General features: G+C 40.4%; 1 protein-coding gene across 1 annotated transcript in view; it reads right to left on the minus strand.

The window, feature by feature from the left end:
• Positions 1–7,925, minus strand: part of GRHL2 (grainyhead like transcription factor 2) — a 120,658-nt gene that overhangs the window by 108,940 nt on the left and 3,793 nt on the right. Inside the window, exons 2-3 of the mRNA XM_006916641.1 lie at positions 7,625–7,633; positions 4,953–4,957 (exon numbers count right to left, since the gene is read on the minus strand). The gene's annotated coding sequence lies outside the window, so the exon portion shown is untranslated. The remainder of the gene's footprint in view (positions 1–4,952; positions 4,958–7,624; positions 7,634–7,925) is intronic.

Raw genomic sequence — 7,925 nt, forward strand, 5'->3', positions numbered from 1 at the left:
CAGCGCCGGCCCCGGGAGTGTCTTTGGTCGCTACTTACTGTGGTCAAAAACTGAGCTTCAGTTTCTTTATGTATCCTGACTCAAATAAGAATAGTAATGCCCTCCCTACTTAACTTCATAACTCGATTGTGAGAATCAAATAAAATAATGGATAAAATAGAGTTGTGTAAACTGCACATGCTATACGAATAACAGGTATTACTATCACGGCGCGGTTCTAGTTCGGCGTTACTGTAACGCTTGTGGGTATATCAGTTTTGGGTAAAGTTGATTATAATTTAACAGTGCTAAAGATAATCATTAATTAACAGGAAAATGAAGTTGTTCATTTAGCGATATTCCACAAGTATTTGAGTAGGTACCAGACATCGTGCTAGTTGTTGAGGATACGGTGGCAAATGAGACAGGTATTGTCCGGTAGTCCACGCAGCTTGCTGTCAGAGACAGTACCACAAGGGCGATGAATGTAAGGAAGAGAATGGACAGTGTCATGAGGGTACATGACAGAGGGGACTAACTAATCAGAGGATCAGGGAGGAACCAAAGTTTCTACAAAGACCTGAAGGATAGGAAGGAATGTGCTAGTCAATGTTGACATAGGAAGATATGGGAATTATTTTTTAAGGTAAAGAATATTTGGTAATGCAGAATAATGGAATTTTCTGACAAAAGGAGCATATTTGTATTCATTTTGGAGAGTATTCTAGAGAAATTTACATATTTGATCTAACAGTGAAGTAGCATTTTCGTGTTGTAAAAATTACTAATCATATAAGGTTGGATTTGGAGGTAGAAATGGACCCATAAAAGTCCACAAGTGGAAGAAATAAGGCCTCTGGGGAGAACCAAGACGGCAGAGGTGGTGGGCCTATGTCGCGGCAGTGCCGCCACCTCCCCTTCCAGTGGTTTAGTTGGGGCCACCATGAGTGCCTGATCTGCAGCCTTCACTTAAAGGGTGAGATAGAGGATTCTGAAGCCCCATGAGGGCCTGGGCACCATACACACTTCCTGAAAATACTCAGTCCTACAGGAAGGAATAAAAAGCTTCATGCTATTTACAGTGACCTCACCATCGAAAAAGATGAGGATTTTCTTCTTTTTCATGCCTGAGAGAAGCACATATTGCTGGGGGATGGGGCTGTCAGTTACAACACTGGCTAATTTCCGAGATTTGGGGGGAAGCACCAGGCTGAAGGATAAGAGCCAACTCTTGATTTACACGCAGTGTCCTGATTCACTGGAGAGGTTTTTCCTTGAATCTTCCTTCTTAAAGCCCCTGCTCCCTCCTGTTGAGCTTCCAGGATTGCTGGCTTCATCTGTGCCCAGCACAAACGTTTCCTCATAAATGTAGATTCATCAGCCTTTCCTTTGTGGTGAAATGGTTGATGAATTCTTACATGATCAATAGAAAGAACTATTCTGGAAAAGCACAACTTTACTCATTGTTTCTTTTAATATTTTTGATGGCCAAAGGAGCATTTTATGCTTTTCCCTTTAACTTTGTTAATGACCCCGGTTTTTTTCTTTACAGATTATAATCTCTCCGGTACAAATCACTGTTTGAATAAAGCTTGGTTTTATAAAAACAGAATAATCTATTTGGTACACTGAACAAAAATGTAGACTTGCAAAAAAAGTAAAGTTTCACAGAGCAGCTTTTTTACCAAAGTCTGCAACACTTTCTGAAGCTGATTTCATCATTGCTCTTTTGGAATGGCGGCTCTAATTCGCTCTAGTCGGCTTTCTAAATATCCTTTGTGCAGCTTTAGGTATGTTAAGTTCCGAGTAGCCTAGGACACAGGGCCGTAAACAGCAAACTTGATCCCCGGTCCCTCTTTGGAGAAAAGCATAGATTAGCACCCAAGCACTCACAGCAAGGCTAAGGCTGTTAGATGACAGGTATAACTTTTTTTTTTTTCTCATTTGTTTTCTTTAATCCACTACTTCATCTTGTGGATGTTGGGAGAACAGTTGAGAGATGAGTCATCAGCTTTAGTAGTGAAAGAGGTGGAGCAGTCATGCGATTAAATCGTAACCAACAAGTCAAGAAAAGTTTCAGATCACTCTGCCAGAGACAACCTACCACCACCATGCCCCCGAGTATTAACAAGAGTCTAATGAAAACAGGAATGCTTTGCTGGAGAGAAGCATATGAAACTTTGCACACAACGTCTTCACCCCCTAAAAATGTGTGTAGTAATAGGCAACAAATCCAGACATAAATCCATTTCACTTGAGACCACAAAATAAAAATGACAATGAAATATTCACACAAATTATCGCTTTCAATCCATCTCTCATCTCTTATCATCCATTTCTTTCTTAACTTCTAGAAGGGCACTGGTTTTTTTTTGTTGTTGTTCATTTTGGTGGGGTTTTTTGTCTTAATCTAGGGGAGGATGGTTTTGGGGTTGAAAAAAATCTCAGGTTTAATCTCACTTCTGTTCTAAGAGGCCCTCAATGACCCTTATCTCCTAGAGTTTTCCCTTCTACATTGTAGCAGAATTGCTTTTATTATGAATAGCGTATGGCAAAAGTGATAGTATGGCACTTCCAGAATTAGATAAATATTTATTATCTCCCAGTTTCTGATAGTCAGGAATCTCAGAGCAGCTTAGCTGATTGGTTCCGGCTCAGGGTCTCATAAAATTGTTAAGTTCTCATCTGGAGCTATAATGGATTTAAGCCTTGACTCTGGAGACTCTACAAAGCTAGTCTGCATCTTCTATTTTAGTAAATCTCATTCATATTCATATCCTCCCTCCCACTCCCTCCCCGCCCCAAAAAAAACCTCTTGATCCAGGGAAATCAAATTGACATATCGTAGGGATGAACTACAGCCTTGACCACCAACGACCACATGAGAGAGCTTGGTAGAGTCTCCAGAGTCAAGGCTTAAATCCATTATAGCTCCAGATGAGAACTTAACAACAATTTTATGAGACCCTCAGCCGGAACCAATCAGCTAAGCTGCTCTGAGATTCCTGACTATCAGAAACTGGGAGATAATAAATATTTGCTAATTTAGCTGTAAAATTTTGAGATAATATGTGGCACAGCAGTAGATATCTAATAGTCTCCTAAAAGATCTTCCTGCTTTTACCATTGCTCCCTCTCCCCCGCCCCCAGTCTATTCTCAACAAAACAGCATCTAGAGAAATCTCATTAAAACATAAATCAGATCATGTCACTTCATGCTCAATCCTATAATGACTCCTCATTTCCCTTAGAAGTCAAGATCCTTCCAGTAGTCTACCAGGCCCTACAGAATCTCACCTCCCTTAGTTCTCTGACCTCCTCTCTTAATACTCTTTGATACTCATTCTGATCCTCCTACACTGCCCACCAGTCTCTACCTTAGGGCCTTGGCTCCAGCTGTTTCATCTTGGAATGTTCTTGCCCCAAACACCCAAAGTGAACTCTTATCTCCTCTAAACCAAATCTCACCACAATGAGATTCACTGTGACCACCCTATTTAAGGCAATGATCTGCCTCCACCCACCCTGGAATTTTCAATTCCTCTAGAATGGTCCGTCTCCATACCCAGCTTTCTATTCTTTCTTCCCTAGCAGTCACTGTAGTCTAACACTCAATGTAGCTTTCTTATTATGTTCAGTGTTCATTGTCTGCCCCATGAGAGTGTGTGCTTCACAAGAGCTGGGATTCTTTGTTTTGTTCATGGATACATCACAAATACTTTGAACTGTGCCCGCCACATGTGCGGTCCTCAATTAACAATGTCGAATGAGTGAATAAAAATTTCATTTTTATTCATTTGAATAAAAATTCAAATTCTTTGAGGAACTGAAGTATAAGCTGGGGTTTCAAATGTTATGAAAGGAATGGAATGGGGGCTATGTTTTTCGTGTTTTGATAAAATCAATTTATAGCATATCTGTAAAGTTGGTTTGAGTATAAAACACCACACAAATGCAAGTTGTCTTAATTTTAGGAAGCATAATTGTAAATTTAACTTAATAAACATTGATCCTATTTAAACTATCTGTCTCTCACCTTCTAATTCTTGCCTTTAAATTAAATAAATGATAATTCATTCTTCTATTCTCCTTAAATGTGAGCTACAGCCTCAGGAAACCAATCAGGCTTGCGTGCAGACCAGAGGCAAAACAAGGGGAAGATTGAAACCCAACCAGCAAAGGTCTGATATTCATGACCTTTTCTCCCACCTGTTGTCCATTATTCTCAACACTGACTTGAGTTAGAGGAGAAAGAATTTTTTCCACCCAGGAAAAGGCACTTCTCTTGAAGGAGAAGAAGAAATGAACTTTAATATAATTCTCAGGATTTTATGCTATGTCCTCTACCTCAGTCTCCTCCTCTCTCCATCTCATTCTCTCTCTCTCTCTCTCTCTGTCTCTCTCTCTCTCTCTCTCTCACACATGCACATACACGGCCTTTTATTTTGAGATGGTATGAATTCTCTTCTCCAAATAGAATATCCTTTTTTAAAAAAAAAAAAAAGGAAAATAGTCTAATTTTTTTCAAAACTAATATCTCAGATCAATAAACTATCTTATACTCTGTTCAGCACTTGAGGTTTAGTCTTCATTTTCTTCATTTTGTTGTAGCTGATCTGCTGTAGCTGATTACTGACATATAACCACTTCAGCAAACCAGCAAAAAAAAAAAAAGACCCAAAGCTAAACTCAGGAGCAAAGTTTCAAGAAGTGACAATTATTATTTCTTTTGAAATCTTGGCATTTCTCCGTTAACTTAATAAGACTTTCAAATGGAAGCTAATGAACCAATCATCCCAGACAGGGTTAATGTCACAATTTAAATGCCAACGATGTTAGTCATTTCACTCCTGGCTAACTTCAGTAATATCCCTCCTTTCAGTGCTGGCTAGAGGCAAAACACAAGAGATAACAGATTACTTCCATGTCAGAACAAGGGTTGAAATATATTCGAAACTTTCTACACTGAACACTTGTCCTTAATGACGCTAACCTTTTGCTGTTGACCTAATCCATATAAGATTCAAGGGAAATGAAATGAATCCACAAACCTGGGGTGATATTAATAATCTTCATGTTAAAGATTAGTATTTTTGAGAAAGAGAATTCAGTTAATTCAATGAAGATATTTTAATGCCCTCTACTACAATGGTTTTTAAAAATAAGCCATAAAACAAAATTTGTATGTATAGAAATCAAGATACTTACATTTTAGATATACCAATAGCAAAATATGATCCACTGATTAAAACATAATCTCCCCACCTCTCCCTCTCCTGTTGTTGCCCCAGCTTTGCTCATGCCCTAAGCATGCTCTTAGCCCACATGTTAAATAATTTATAACTGAGGTAGAGATGATTAGGAATATAATTAAAAGCATGCATTAAGCACTAGAAACAACCATAGGAGAAAGATATCACAGCGGAAAGTGGAAGGAAGAGAATAAGAAAATAATTTTAAATCGTAGAGCATTTGTAGAGGCCGCAATCTATGAAAAAATTATAAGTGTATGGGTTTAAATCAAAATCCAAAATGTTTCCAGTGATTATAGATGAATTTTGATTTGCTTCTTTCTGCTTTCTGAAGTCTTCAATAATGAACTATACACACTTATTGAGCACCTACTTTATGCCAGATAGTGTTCTAAGTCTTTGACATGGATTAATGCATGTATTCCTTATAATAGCCTTGAAGTCTGGTACAGTAAACATGCCCTTTACACTGATGAGGATGCTGAGTAGCTAGCACTAAGTAACTGGCCCGGGGTTAGGCAGTGCTCAGCTTTGACCAGAATTGCATATTAGAGCTCAGCTCACAAGCATCTTTCTCTGGTGCCAATTCTTGACTATGCTCTATTTTCATTAAAAAAAAAAAAAAGTTACTTGAAAAGAGGGCACTAAAACACAAACTGGATACAAGAGACCAATGTAACAGGGGATTTCTTACATGCAAGTAAATGAGAGGATTTCCAAATTGAGAGGTTCTAGAGAAATTGTGTGAAGTGGAGGTCTATAAACTCCTTGAAGACAAAGACAATGTGTTTAGATTATGTGCAAATTCCAAGGTGCTAAAACATTTCACAAGGTAGTGTCCTATCAGGCAACACAAACGAATCATGTGAGATGAGGGGTAGCAACTCCTCCTTATTCATCTTTAGTCTGACATAGCTAGAGATCATCTTTTTTAATTGTCCTATGGGAAAATGTTATATAATTGACACGAAAAAAATACAAAATAAATAATTAGTAAATATTGGAAACATTATTGTTAGGTCCAAGAGGGCCCAATCACTACCCTCCACCCCACCATAGTGTGGGAACCAGACTTCTCCCTTACCTGCATGTGAGAACCGGACTTTGCATCCGGGTTAGCAACACTACATGCTCACCTCCTGCTTCACTGGACTCTCCTCCCTTCTCCGCCAATTTACCCACCCAAAATATTCCCACACAAAAAGCCCACTTTAAGCCCCACATAAGTTTCAGATCCCTTCGCATTCGGGGCTGACACCATCTTCGGCTCAGCCCGGCTGTCGCTCTTCTACAATAAACCTTGCTTAACCCCTTCGGCCTTGTGCGTTCTTCCTTCAGCAACTCTAACGTACGGTGCCAAACCCGAGAGAGTTTGGTGCAGGTTCAGTGGCCACGCCTCTGAGCCCTGCGGTGGTAATTGGTTTGCGACCTGGAAAGCAGTGGGCTATGGCACGCTGGGGCCAATCTCTGGTTCCTACCTTTGCTTGGGCGCTACGGGGTTTAACCCTAACTTCCCCAAACCTCCTCAAACCCAGCCGGGGAGGACGCCGGAGCGGGAGCTTCACTTTTTCATTGCTGACCTGCCAGTCTACATCGGTCATTTAATTTTCGGAGAAGTAGTTATCTGCCTCTTCTCAGGTCTTCTGTCTCTCGTTCTCTGACAAATCCTATCGCTAGGTCAGAAGACTCCTCAGCCTCCTGGCCCCACCCCAGGTCCTTCTGAACTGGGCACACCCAACTCAGAAGGACTCCTCTGCTCTATCTTACGGGGCTCTTTGCCAGTGGGGACGCCCACCTAAAGAGCCCCTCCCTCCCTTGTGGTTTGCCACTCGCCCTCCTCTCTTTCCTTGTGGTTCTCATCCTCTTCACCATGGGGAACACACCCTCTACACCCTCTACACCCTCCAAAACCACCCCACCTTGGCGGCCTTTTAAGGAACCTAACAATTATACGTAGCCTGACCCAAAATACAACTTTTAAAGGAAAGAATCATTTTAAACCAAATTAGCTTTAAAAATTAAAAAGAGAACTTCAGAGGAACTTCTCATGCTTAAATCTCTAGCAGAAAAACAAAACAAAACACAAAAGCCTCTTACAAGGCCACAGGACAGATTTCCATCTTAAGACCATTTCACATGTGTACTTCCCTCTCAAAGATTTCCCTGAAGTGAGATAAGTAATAATGTGTATAGCCAATGTGGAAACAGAAATTTTGTGCAATTCTAGAAGATGGAAAGCAGAAGAGACTGGAACGGAGGAGAAATCAAAGTCAAGAAGGCTACACCCCAGCTCTGGTGTGGGAGTGGGGAATGCATAAGTGAGCACCAGTTTTCCCACTGAGCCTGGAAAACTCTAACTCAGAGACTTTAGGGTCTATCCCCAAGCAAGTCACAGACTCTTCCTTTTGGTGCAGTGCACACAAAGGAACTACTACAGTGTTCATTTCTCAAATACGAATGAATCGGCCTTTGGGATTCAAGGACCAGAGAGAGAAATAATTTGGTAAAATGACTATAGTAACTAAAATGACTAATGTATCAAATGGAAACCAAGAAAAAAATTCAACTGAAAACAACAGGAAAACCTTCCAATGTGTCCAACCCCCACTTGCCCCCTATGCAAAAGAATCTTGAAGGAACCCTCAACACCTATAGCCACTTCTTCCGCTTAGAAGAACAGCCCTCTCTGGAAAG

This window comes from Pteropus alecto, unplaced genomic scaffold (genome assembly GCF_000325575.1).
Source record: "Pteropus alecto unplaced genomic scaffold, ASM32557v1 scaffold164, whole genome shotgun sequence".
Classification (NCBI taxonomy): Eukaryota; Metazoa; Chordata; class Mammalia; order Chiroptera; family Pteropodidae; genus Pteropus; species Pteropus alecto.